This window comes from Balaenoptera ricei, chromosome 13, assembly GCF_028023285.1.
Source record: "Balaenoptera ricei isolate mBalRic1 chromosome 13, mBalRic1.hap2, whole genome shotgun sequence".
In the NCBI taxonomy this organism is placed as follows: Eukaryota; Metazoa; Chordata; class Mammalia; order Artiodactyla; family Balaenopteridae; genus Balaenoptera; species Balaenoptera ricei.
The window spans coordinates 18,661,965-18,676,032 of NC_082651.1; positions in this window are offsets into that span (position 1 = coordinate 18,661,965).

Consider the following 14,068-nt stretch of genomic DNA (forward strand, 5'->3'; position numbering starts at 1 on the left):
AATTTAGTGATTCTTAGTGATTATTTTAGTGAGATTATAAACTTCGGTGGCCACTGTTTTCTCTACCCCTTCATGCAGTGATGTACAATCTCAGCAAAATGGAAAATTGCAGCTTCATGCAAATATTCAGCTATTTTCAGTCAAACTGCATTTCTTGAAAACAACTGATGATTGCTATCCTTTATGTTTACTTTCAGTTTTTTATTAAAAAGTGACTCAAGTATATAATAAATAGATTTCCCCCTTTTGAGAATTGTTTGCAACGATAATAGAAAAGTCTACAAGTAAAGACAAAGTAAAGTTATGGTAAAGATTAATAAGCAGTATAAAATGGTCTTCATTAGCTGGCTGTTCTGATAGATTTACAGAAATCAGTTAATATTTCACGATACCTGGACAGTTAGGATTTTTTTACTGATCAAAATGATTTCCATGAAAATTGTTTAATAAAGATAATTCACATATTTAACCAATTATTTTTGTTTTTAAGAAAGCTGTTTTTTTCCTCTGATATCTTTGATTTTATATTTTGAAAATTTGGAAAGTACTGAACTCAAGAAGTCTATAAATAGCCAAAAGCTCTTAGGAATTAAAATCATTTTAGAAATTTTAATTAGTGGATCTTCAAAATCCTATAGGGGTTTGCTTTTTCACAGCAGTGCTCTTAGTTGCAATTTTTTTTCAAAAGCAATTTTTAAGAAGGTACTCTTTGGTCCACATTATCTGAGACCTGTTTTTTGAATCTGAAAATCTCTAGGTAGCAAGCAATTTATTTTGTACCTCTGTGCCCTGGACACAAACACTTAAACTATTTACCACTTTGGAAATTTAACTGAAAGTAAAAGCTGTGCTGCATTGTATGGCAGAGTAGAGAACCATGGCTTGGAATATCCTGATGCTACTACATGCCACTACATGGAAGTGTCTTCAGATGGGATAGTAGAGGATCCTGTATGCAGAGAAAGAAGAGAAGAAAGAACATAAGCAAGTTTTCATATATTTTTTCTCTAATATGTTAATATTATTGGTAATTTCTTCATGAAACCAGATATATTGAATCCTTTTCATGTTCCTTCTTGAAAAAAAAAAATTATCTATGTTTCCAGGATGCCTATGCTACAGCTGTGAAATAAGAATGCTGCCTGCCATATCAGTAAACAAAGCATATTGCAACCATCAAGCCACCACATTACAGTCATCCTGATGGTGGGCCCTGAGGGAACTCAGGAAGGAAACAAAGAATGCCCACCATCTAGCAGTCCTCAGACTGCAACCACCCTCAACAGTGCAGTCTGAGGAAACTCAGGATGAGACAACACAGGCCACTGTCCCCAGAGAGCTGAGGGGCATATCGAAGGAATGAGTTCAGTGAGCCCAGACTCTTGCATCTTCCCATATGTAGAAAAGAGCTAAATTCCTTAACTTGTGATATCTGGTTTTCTTTTATTAGTAGTAATATTTTGACATTCTGACTACCTGGTTTTGTTGCAGAAACTCCTATATATCCTGGTTTCCCCCTTTCCTCTTCAGAACAGTTTCTCAGAATTATCTGAGATGTTGTGTGCCAGGCTTAAGTTCTCAGATTTGTCCACATAATCAAACATAACCCTCAACTTTTAGGTTGTGGTTGTTTTTTTCAGTAAACACAGTGTATCCAAGTTTGAAGTATATCCTGTGTTTTACATAACTCATATTGTCACCAGATATGTCTTCCTTGCTTCCCAAATTTCACTAGTGCAATGACAGGCATGGATTGATTTCATTGTGTTAATATAAAAAACACCTAGTTATACAGGAAAGGAAAGAAAGATTTTTGAGTTAAAAGAGAAGGCCTTGTTGGATAAATCTTTAGTCCCTTTGTTAAAATTCTCTGATTTTTAAGTAGTGATGGCCTAACATTAAATACGTTTTCATAAACTTTGATTTGTCTTTTTTCTAGAATTAAGCCTTATAATATACTTATTTTAGCATGGATATGACAAAATTACATGGTAGTAAACATTTTATCTTCCTGTCTTAGAATATTTTCAGAAGACAGTCACATCTTCTGAATGTGATGCATAGAACTTAGGTAACAATGGCTTGCATCAGAGAGGGGAACAACCAAATAATATTCATTTTTCAGGGGAGGTGTAAGCAAATGAACTAAATAAGTTCTGCATTTGTTGTACAGAATGACAGAAGTGTCATATGACTCTTCCAAGAATCATCATTTCTAATGGGAAACAAATGTCTAATTATCATGTTTTGTCTTCTCATCTCTCCTCATTTGTCTTTGCATAGTGGATGTATTTATATAGAACTGGAAGATCTGAACTAAAGAGGATAGTGAAATATTACAGTAGAGGATTTTATTAGTTTTTACTCATATTAATGTCAGTTGAATTGGCATACTTGAGTTCTCTTTGAACCAATTAATGTGTCTCCCATTAGGAGAAAAACTAGTCTTTATCATTCTTAAATACCTTAGTGTTTTAAGAGTTAAAATTACTAGTAATTATATAGACTGGAGAATTGTTATGGCATCAGATATAACAACAACAAAAAAACATAAACATCTAAGATATGGAGAAGTTATCATAAGTATTCCTATTTATAAAATATTCTAAAAGTTTAATATCTTTATTTAAGACCATTTTAAAATGTCTTAGAGCTAACTGTCCCCTGGCCATGAATATCTCAAAACTTCCATTTAAATGTGTTTTTATCAATGCCCATTCCTGTCATAATGGACAGAAAGAAACACCAGAGAAGTCATTTGAATGTACAAAAAATAAAATATAAATGGCTGACATTTGCTGAGGTGCTGGCAGAGGTGGGAAGTGATCTGTACATTTAGGGAAAGGAGAATATCTGTATATATAAGGTTGTGAGTTACTTCATCTGAGTAAATTTTCAGCTTCTTTGCTGATAACAACATGAGGTCTGGTGCCATTAAGACATAGTACAGTCAGACTTGGACTTGGCTTGTTTCAGATTGACAGAGCTCTCAGAAGGATAAGAAAAGCATGGAAAGAGTGCACCTAGTTCTTTCATAATTTTTATGGGTAACATGCATAAGTTCAGAGTCCAATATCTTCCTACAATTATTCCATTGTTTCTGTGATGTTCCATCTTTTAAACATTTTGTAGTTTTGTATGTGTTTCCTCTGTCACCCAATTTGGTGTGCTTCTTAATGATTTCAGGCATGACTTCTGGGTGTTTTCACATTTTTTTCTCCCTAAGTGAAGTATCTTTGTTGGTGACATCTTCCAAAGGAAGTGTTTTCTTTTTTTTTTTTTTATTGGCTGTGTTGGGTCTTTGTTGCTGTGCACGGATTTTCTTTTTAGTTGCAGCAAGTGGGGGCTACTCTTCGTTGCAGTGCACAGGCCTCTCATTAAGGTGGCTTCTCTTGTTGCAGAGCACGGGCTCTAGGTGCATGAGTTTCAGTAGTTGTGGCACATGGGCTCAGTAGTTGTGGCTCATGAACTCTAGAGTGTAGGCTCAGTAGTTGTGGCACGTGGGCTTAGTTGTTTCATGGCATGTGGGATCTTCCTGGACCAGGGCTCAAACCCATGTTCCCTGCATTGGCAGGCAGATTCTTAACCACTGTGCCACCAGGGAAGCCCCCAGAGGAAGTATTTTCCAGACACATGCAAATGAATTTGCTGTTTGATTCAGATCTGATAACATCTGCTTGACTGATTTGCTCCAAACACTATAGTCACAATGATCTCCCTTCAGTTCTATTTTCAGTTTGCCAACTCTCACCCCAGTGTAGGAAGCATATACTGCTGTTGCTGCCTCTTTCTACACACTGCTGCATCTGCATCTGCAAATATTCGAATTTCCTCTACATATTTTTCTATATAGTGAAGAGTGATGCACAAAAAGCTTGCATCCAACGAGAGAACGATAGAAAATTCACTTAAAATTTTAGGTCTTTGGGATTCTTAGCAATCTATTTTATGTCTCAAATAGAAATTAATCTTGTCATTCATTTATCAACTCAATTACTCCCTATATGTGTATTTATTAACAATTCATTCTCTACCTGCAATAAGTTAATGAAAAAACGCAGCTTTTGTCTCTGAAAAACTCACTGATTCATTTATTATAGTAACATCAAATCATAAAGATAAAAAGTAAGTGTTTTTATAGTTGTATTTATAAACATAATACACACATTGATGAACATCCCTCTCCCACCAAGAAGAAATGATCAAGTAAAGCAAAGTAGAGGAGATGATATCCGCAAAGCTTTAAATGATGATAGAAATGTGGGAAATTCTCAAGTAAGAGAAGGTTCTACATGACTAAAATCTTTCTGTCCTTTTTTTTTTTTTTTCCAGTGAGATCTTTATAATATTTCACAATCTTCTCTCATCTAAACTCTCCTGATTTTTTCAGTTTTTCATCATATAAAGAATTTCTGAATTGCTTTAGAATTTTGACTTTTCTAACTGGAATATAGCCTCCTTCCTCTGGCAACTAGAATGAGCATATTCCAAATAAAGCAGAATATGAAGATGATAATCATGGAAGTAGAAAATAATTGAAACCTGATTATCTTTAATGTAATTTATACTCATTTTACACCCTTTGTAGCTCAATTGGTTTGTCATCCATTTTAATTTAATAAAGGTGATAAAATGACAAACCTCCTTAATTATTAACACAACATAATATGAAATTTAAACAATAATAACTTCACATTTTCCTATATTGATGTGTGTCAAACAAAGCTCAACTTTCTCTTCCCCACATAATTTCCACTGTTTCCAGTGGTAACACTATTGCCTGGTCAAGTCAAGAAAACATCATGTGCATTCAAGTTACTCTGCAAGTGTTGATCTTTTATTGCATATAAAGTTGTTTATTTCCCCACCAATGGGAAAAACTTTTATTAATATATATATGGCTGTAATTTTCAGTATAAATAATATATGAAATGTAGGGATAAAAACTTTCAAGAGTGAGAATTCATGAAAGGAAAATAACTACTCCACTACTTTGGGCTCCATGTATTTTGACTTAGATATTCCCAAACCATTAGTTTATCATTAAAGGAAGTCCTTGATGTTTCTTTCAAATCCAGCACTACATAACATTTTTAGAGCTCTGTGATCTCTGTGCTCCAAAAAAAACCTCTTTCATCATCTTTCTGTTCCTCTTTGCAAGAACTTGGATGTAAACAGATAGACATTTCGATTTTCCTATTTTCTAAATCAAATAACAACAATTCTTAACTTTTAACATCATTCAATTTTACTTTGTGAAAAGAAGTCAACAAAGTGAGTTTGCTTCTGTGATTTGTTATGATAATATTAAGTGATAAATGAATGATGAATGTATACATAATTAGAAAACAAAGATTCTTATAATGAAAAAGTCAAATTTTAAAATAATATCCCTTAAAGTATTTTCAAACAACCTGATACACATTTATTTAGAAAATATTATATTGTTCATGTTTAGTATCAGACAACACATCTGTGAAAACACAATAATAAATGCATATCAATGTGCAGTATTTTAATATGAAGAATGAACCTACAAAATTCAGTGGCTTCTCATTTAAACCATATTTAAGAGTTTTTAAAAGTGATAGCTGTGGCTCTTTCTGGTTATTTGCTAAGGCTGGCAGATGGCATAACTGAACTGTTAAAGTCATCTTTCCATCTGCTCAATCATTCATGATGTCCTTACTATTTATAATGAATACCATTGACTATAGTATTGTGTTAAAGCAATACAATTAAGGGTTTGATTAACATATGCCTCAAATCATTGATGTAATTACATAGTCCTCAGACCTTATCATCATTACAGATTATGGTTTCAAAGGTAAGACTAAATATGATTATTATTGCACATGCAGCCTCACTTTGGAAAAGTATATATATCATGTAGTCAAAAAATAATTGATTTTATTTAATGTAATGGCATATTGGCCCCAGAGCAGCCTTTTGATTTGATCTTACCAAAAATAATAATTTAGAATAAGTATGAATACATATTATTTATATTTTTTGAACATATGCATTTTATATATAATATACATGCATATGAATATGATATATAAACACCATACAACACATATATGATTTATCCATTTAAAAATGTACATGTACAGATATTCTGCATTTCATTGGAATTATTAACTTGATTTCACATACATACTGTGAAATAGTAGATTCCAGAACAAAATAGAAATTTAAAAGCCTTAAGTACACATTATTTTAACATATATTTTATCACAATTTATTTTTGAAAACACTTTTTAAAAAATATTTATTGGAGTATAATTGTTTTACAATGTTGTGTTAGTTTCTGCTTTATAACAAAGTGAATCAGCTATATGTATACATATATCCCCATATGCCCTCCCTCTTGAGCCTCCCTCCCACCTGCCCTATCACACCTCTCTAAGTCATGGTCATGAAGCACCGAGTTGATCTCCCTGTGCTATGCAGCTGCTTCCCACTAGCTATTTTACATTTGGTAGTGTATATATGTCAATGCTATTCTCTCACTTCGTCCCAGCTTCCCCTTACCCCTCACCCATGTCCTCAAGTCCATTCTCCACGTCTGTGTCTTTATTCCTGTCCTGCCCCGAGGTTCATCAGAACCATTCTTTTTTTAGATTCCATATATATGTGTTAGCATATGGTATTTGTTTTTCTCTTTTTGACTTACTTCAATCTGTATAACAGACTCTAGGTCCATCCACCTCAGTACAAAAAACTCAATTTCATTTCTTTTTATGGCTGAGTAATATTCCATTGTATATATGTGCCACATCTTCTTTATCCATTCATCTGTCAATGGACACTTAGGTTGCTCCCATTTCCTGGCTATTGTAAATTGTGCTTACAATGAACATTGTGGTACATGACTTTTTTGAATTATGGTTTTCTCAGGGTATATGCCCAGGAGTGGGATTGTTGTGTTGTACAGTAGTTCTATTTTTTGTTTTTAAAGGAACATCCATAATGTTCTCCATAGTGGCTGTATCAATTTACATTCCCACCAACAGTGCAAGAGGGTTCCGTTTTCTCCACACCCTCTCCAGCATTTATTGTTGTGTAGATTTTTTGATGATGGCCATTCTGACAGCTGTGAGGTGATACCTCATTGTGGTTTTCATTTGCATTTCTCTAATGATTAGTGATGTTGAGCATCCTTTCATGTGTTTGTTGGCAATCTGTATGTCTTCTTTGGAGAAATGTCAATTTAGGTCTTCCGCCCATTTTTGGATTGTGTTGTTTGTTTTTTTGATATTGAGCTGCATGAGCTGCTTGTATATTTTGGAGATTAATCCTTTGTCAGTTGCTTCATTGGCAAATATTTTCTCCCATTCTGAGGGTTGTCTTTCTGTCTTGTTTATAGTTTCCTTTGCTGTGCAAAAGCTTTTAAGTTTCATTAGGTCTCATTTGCTGATTTTTATTTCTATTTCCATTACTCAATGAGGTGGGTCAAAAAGGATCTTGTTGTGATTTATGTCATAGAGTGTTCTGATTATGTTTTCCTCTAAGAGTTTTATAGTGTTTGGCCTTACATTTAGGTCTTTAATACATTTTGAGATTATTTTTGTGTATAGTGTTAGGAAGTGTTCTAATTTCATTCTTTTACATGTAGCTGTCAAGTTTTCCCAGCACCACTTTTGAAGAGGCTGTCTTTTCTCCATTGTATATTCTTGCCTCCTATGTCAAAGATAAGGTGACCATATGTATGCGGGTTTATCTCTGGGCGTTCCATCCTGTTCCATTGATCTATATTTCTGTTTATGTGCCAGTACCATGTTATCTTGATTACTGTAGCTTTGTAGTATTATCTGAAGTCAGGGAGCCTGATTCCTCCAGCTCTGTTTTTTTCTCTCAAGATTGTTTTGGCTATTCGAGGTGTTTTGTGTTTCCATACAAATTGTAAAATTTCTTTTTCTAATTCTGGAAAAATGCTATTGGTAGTTTGCTAGGGATTGCATTGAATCTGTAGATTGCTTTGGGTAGTATAGTCATTTTCACAATGTTGATTCTTCCAATCCAAGAACATGGTATATCTTTCCATCTGTTTGTATCATCTTTGATTTTTTTCATCAGTGTCTAATAGTTTTCTGCATACAGGTCTTTTGTCTCCTTATGTAGGTTTACTCCTAGGTACTTTATTCTTTTTGTTGCAATGGTAAATGCGAGTGTTTCTTTAATTTCTCTTTTTGATTTTGCATTGTTAGTGTACAGGAATGCAAGAGACTTCTGTGCATTAATTTTATATCCTGTTACTTTACTAAATTCATTGATTGGCTCTAGTAGTTTTCTGGTAGCATCTTTAGGATTTTCTATGTATAGTATCATGTCATCTGCAAACAGTGACAGTTTTACTTCTTCTTTTCTGATTTGGATCCCTTTTATTTCTTATTCTTCTCTGATTGCCATAGCAAAACTTCCAAAACTGTGTTGAATAATAGTGCTGAGAGTGGGCTCCCTTGTCTTGTTCCTGATCTTAGAGGAAATGGTTTCAGTTTTTCACCACTGAGAATGATGTTGGCTGTGAGTTTGTCATATATGGCCTTTATTATGTGGAGGTAGGTTCCCTCTATGCCCACTTACTGTAGAGTTTTTATGATAAATGGGTGTTGAATTTTGTCAAAAGCTTTTCCTGCATCTATTGAGATTATCATATGGTTTTTATCCTTCAGTTTGTTAATATGGTGTATCACATTCATTGATTTGCATATATTGAAGAATCCTTGCTTTCCTGGGATAAACCCCTCTTATTCATGGTGTATGATCCTTTTAATGTTCTTTTGGATTCTGTTTGCTACTATTCAGTTGAGGAATTTTGCATCTATGTTCATCAGTGATATTGGCTTATAGTTTTCTTTTCTTGTGACATCTTTGTCTGGTTTTGATATCAGGGTGATGGTGGCCTTGTAGAATGAGTTTGGGGGCATTCCTCCCTCTGAAATATTTAGGAAGAGTTTGAGAAGGATTCGTGTTAGCTCTTTCTAAACGTGTGATAGAATTCACCTGTGAAGCCATCTGGTCCTTGGCTTTTGTTCACTGGCAGATTTTTAATCAGTTTCAATATCAGTGCTTGTGTTTGTTCTGTTCATATTTTCCACTTTTTCCTGGTTCAGCCTTGGAAGGTTGTACTTTTCTAAGAATTTGTCCATTTCTTCTTGGTTCTCCATTTTATTGGTATATAGTTGCTTGTAATAGTCTCTCATGATCCTTTGTATTTCTGCTGTGTCAGTGGTTATTTCTCCTTTTTCATTTCTAATTCTGTTGATTTGTCTTCTCCCTTTTTTTCCTGAAGAGGCTGGCTAATGGTTTATCAATTTTGTTTATCTTCTCAAATAACCAGCTTTTAGTTTTACTGATCTTTGTTATTGTTTCCTTCATTTCTTTTTCATTGATGTCTGATCTGATATTTATGATTTCTTTCCTTCTGCTAACTTCAGGTTTTTTTCTGTTCTTCATCCTGTAATTGCTTTATCTGTAAGATTAGGTTGTTTATTTGAGAATTTTCTAGTTCCTTGAGATAGGATTGTATTACTATAAACTTCCCTCTTAGAACGGCTTTTGCTGCATCCCATAGGTATTGGTCATCATGTTTTCATTGTCATTTGTTTCTAGGTATTTTTAAATTTCCTCTTTGATTTCTTCAGTGTTCTCTTAGTTATTTAGTAGCATATTGTTTAGCCTCCATGTGTTTGTATTTTTTACAGTTTATTTCCTGTAATTGATCTCTAGTCCCAGAGCACTGTGGTCAGAAAAGATGCTTGATACAATTTCAGTTTTCTTCAATGTACCGAGCCTTGATTTGAGGCCCAAGGTATGATCTATCCTGGAGAAATTTCCATGTACACTTGAGAAGAAAATTTATTCTGTTGTTTTTGGATGGAATGTCCTCTAAATATCAATTAAGTCCATATGGTCTACTGCATCATTTAAAGCTTCTGTTTCCTTATTTATTTTCATTTTGGTTGATCTGTCCATTGGTGTAAGTGGGGTGTAAAAATCCCCTATTATTATTGTGTTACTGTTGATTTCCCCTTTTATGGCTGTTAGCATCTGCTTTATATATTGAGGTGCTCCTATGTTGGGTGTATAAATATTTACAATTGTTATATTTTCTTCTTGGATTGATCCCTTGATCGTCATGTAGTGGCCTTCCTTGTCTCTTGTAATAGTTTTTATTTTAAAGTCTATTTCATCAAATATTAATATTGCTACTCAGCTTTCTTTTGACTTCCATTTGCATGGAATATCTTTTTCCATCCTCTCACTTTCAACCTGTATGTGTCCCTAGGTCTGAAGTGGGTCTCTTGTAGACAGCATTTATATGGGTCTTGTTTTTGCATGCATTCAGTGCATCTGTGTCTTTTGGTTGGGGCATTTTATCCATTTACATTTAAGGTAATTATCGATATGTATGTTCTTATTACCATTTTCTTAATTGTTTTGGGTTTGTTATTGTAGGTCTTTTCCTTCTCTTGTGTTTCCCTCCTAGAGCAGTTCCTTTAGCGTTTGTTGTAAAGCTGGTTTGGTGCTGCTGAATTCTGTTAACTTTTGCTTGTCTGTAAAGGTTTTAATTTCTCCCTTGAATCTGAATGAGATCCTTGCTAGGTAGAGTAATCTTTGTTGTAGGTTTTTCCCTTTCATCACTTTAAATATGTCCTGCTACTCCCTTCTGGCCTGCAAAGTTTCTGCTGAAAGATCAGCTGTTAACATTATGGGGATTACCTTGTATTTTATTTGTTGCATTTCTATTGCTTCTTTTAATATGTTTTCTTTCTATTTAATTTTTGATATTTTGATTAATATGTGTCTCAGTGTGTTTCTCTTTGGGTTTATCCTGTATGGGACTCTCTGTACTTCCTGGACTTGACTGACTCTTTCGTTTCCCATGGTAGGGAAGTTTGCAACTATAATCTCTTCAAACATTTTCTCAGACCCTTTCTTTTTCTCTTCTTCTTCTGGAACCCACATAATTCAAATGTTGGTACGTTTAATGTTGTCCCAGAGGTCTCTGAGACTGTCCTTAATTATTTTCATTCTTTTTTCTTTATTCTGCTCTATGGCAGTTATTTCCACTATTCTATCTTCCAGGTTACTTATCTGTCCTTCTGCCTTACTTATTCTGCTCTTGATTCCTTCTAGAGAATTTTTAATTTCATTTACTGTGTTGTTCATCATTGTTTGTCTGCTCTCTAGTTCTTCTAGGTCCTTGTTAAACGTTTCTTGTATTTTAGCCATTTTATTTCCAAGATTTTGGATCTTCTTTACTATCATTACTCTGAATTCTTTTTCAGGTAGGCTGCATATTTCCTTTTCATTTGTTTGGTCTGGTGGGTTTTTACCTTGCTCCTTCATCTGCTGCTTATTTCTCTGTCTTCTCATTTTGCTGAACTTACTGCATTTGGGGTCTCGTTTTCATAGGCTGCACGATAGTATTTCCTCTTATTTCTGGTGTCTGCCCCCAGTGGGTGAGGTTGGTTTTGTGGCTTGTGTAGGCTTCCTGGTTGGGGGGACTGGTACCTGTGTTCTTGTGGGTTGGGCTGGGTCTTGTCCCTCTGGAAGGCAGGGCCACATCCAATGGTGTGTTTTGGGTGTCTGTGAACTTAGTGTGACTTTAGGCAGCCTGTCTGCTAATGTATGGGTTTGTGTTTCTGTCTTGCTAGTTGTTTGTCATGGGGCATCCTGCATTAGTGCTTGCTGGCTGTGGGTGGAGCTGGGTCTTAGGGTTGAGACGGTGATCTCTGGGAGAGCTCTTGTTGATTAATATCACATGCAGCCAGGAGGACTCTGATGGTCCAACGTCCTTGATTCAGCTTTCCCACCTCAGAGGCTCATGCCCAACACTGGGCCAGAGCACCAGGGCCCTGCCAGCTGCACAGCATGGAAGAAAAGGGAGAAAACAAAGCAAAACAAAACAGAAAACTGAACAGAGAGAACCCCAAAACAAATAGTAAAAGCAAAACTAAACAGACAAAATCACACAAAGAAACATACACACACACACACACACACACTCACAAAAAAGAGGGAAAAAAAAAAAAAAGAGCAACCATACCAATAAAGAAACCCACAAATGAAAACAAACACTAAAAACTAAACTAAGATAAACATAACACCATAATCAAATAAAACGCAGAAAACAAACCCCAAGTCCACAGTTGCCCCCAAAGTTCCCTGCCTCAATTCTGGGGACACTCATTGTCTATTCAGGTATTCCACAGATGCAGGGTTTATGAAGCCATTTGTGGGGATTTCATCTGCTGCTCCTGAGGCTGCATGGAGGGATTTCCCTTTCTCTTCTTTGTTTGCTCAGCTCCAGGTGTTCAGCTTTGTTTTTGGCCCCACCTCTGTGTGTAGGCTGCCCTCAGGTGTCTGTTCCCTGCCCAGACAAGAGGGAGTTAAAGCAGTGGCTGACTAGGGCTCTCTTGCTCACTTAGGCCAGGGAGAGAGAGGGGTACTGTAGTCATAATAGGGCTGCGTGGAGGGCCTGTGGTGGCAAAGTTTCAACAGTCTGAGGCATGCTGTGTGTTCTCAAGGAGAAGTTGGCTCTGGATCATGGGACCCTGGCAGTGGTGTGCTTCACAGGCTCCCAGGAGGGTGTGGATAGTGACCTGTGTTTGCACACAGGACCCTTGGTGGCAGCAGCGGCAGCAGTGGCAGTCCGTGTTCACCTCTGGGGTCCAAGATGATAGCTGCAGCTTGTGCCCATCTCTGGAGTTCACTTAGGCAGTGCTCTGCCATCTGTGGGCACACGGAGCAGGAAGTCCCTCTCCTTGTGCACCCCGAAACAATGGTCTCTTGCCTCTCCAGCAGGTCCAGCCTTTTTCCCAGACCCCTTCTTGGCTAGCTGTGGTACACTAGCCCCGCTCAGGCTGTCTTCAGGTAGCCAACGTTGGTCCTCTCCCTGGGGTCTGACCTCTGAAGCCCAAGCCCAAGCCTCAGCTCCCAGCCCCCACCCACCCTGGTGGGTGATCCGACAAGTGTCTCAGGCTGGTGAGTGCTGGTCAGCACTAATCTTCTGTGAGGGAATCTCTCTGCTTTTCTCTCTGCACCCCTGTTGCTGTGCTCTCATCTGTGACTCCAAAGCTCCCCACCCTCCATCCCTGCCAGTGAGGGGGCTTCCTAGTGTGTGGAAAGTTTTCCTCCTTCACAGCTCCTTCCCAGACATACAGGACTCATCTCTATTCCTTTGTCTCTCTTTTTTTTTTTCTTTTTTCTTTTGCCCTAACCAGGTGCATGGGGGTTTTCTTGCCTTTTTGGAATTCTGAGGTTTTCTGCCAGCGTTCAGTAGATGTGCTGTAGGAGTTGTTTCTAAAGTAGATGTATTTTTGATATCTTTGTGGGGAGGAAGGTGATCTCCACGTCTTACTCCTCCACCATCTTGAAGGTCTCCTTCGAAAAACACATTTTTTCTGATTGCAAAAGAATTTTCACTGCTTGAATTTCTGTATCTTAACCAGTGGGCTGTTATTTAATCTCATTTTTTTGTGAAGATTACACTCTTACGTTTTGCTACTCATTCTCCCATAAAATTTTAAAAGATCATCTAATTTTTTTTTTCAAAATATGTATGCTCATTGGTAAAGTTTGTAAAAATGTACAAAAGCAGAAAGATAGTACCCATTACTTCACTATCCAGAGGAAACATGTCAAAATAGCAGCCATCCTATAAAAAAGAGACAACCAGAAATAAGTATTCAGAATCAAATGCAAAATATACTTTTCTAAGACCTAGAAATGAAACAGATGTGTAAATCATTGAATAAAGCTGAAGCTGCAGATTGGAAATTTGACTACTTTCATGAAAAATTTGAATTAAAAATTCTCAATATTGAGGAAAAGCCTAAGGCAGGCTCACTGTCACTGAAAAATAAACAAACAAATAAATCTTGCTAAGTCCTGAATGGAACTAAAACTTATTGGAAAATACAAGCCAACAGATACTGAGTCAACCACTTAACGTCTCTCTAACTGAAGTTTATATTGAGAGGAAAAAAAAGAAAAAGAAAGAAAACAGGGGAGAAATGTCCACCCCCCCCCCCCCGAGAATGAGTTCACAGACTGT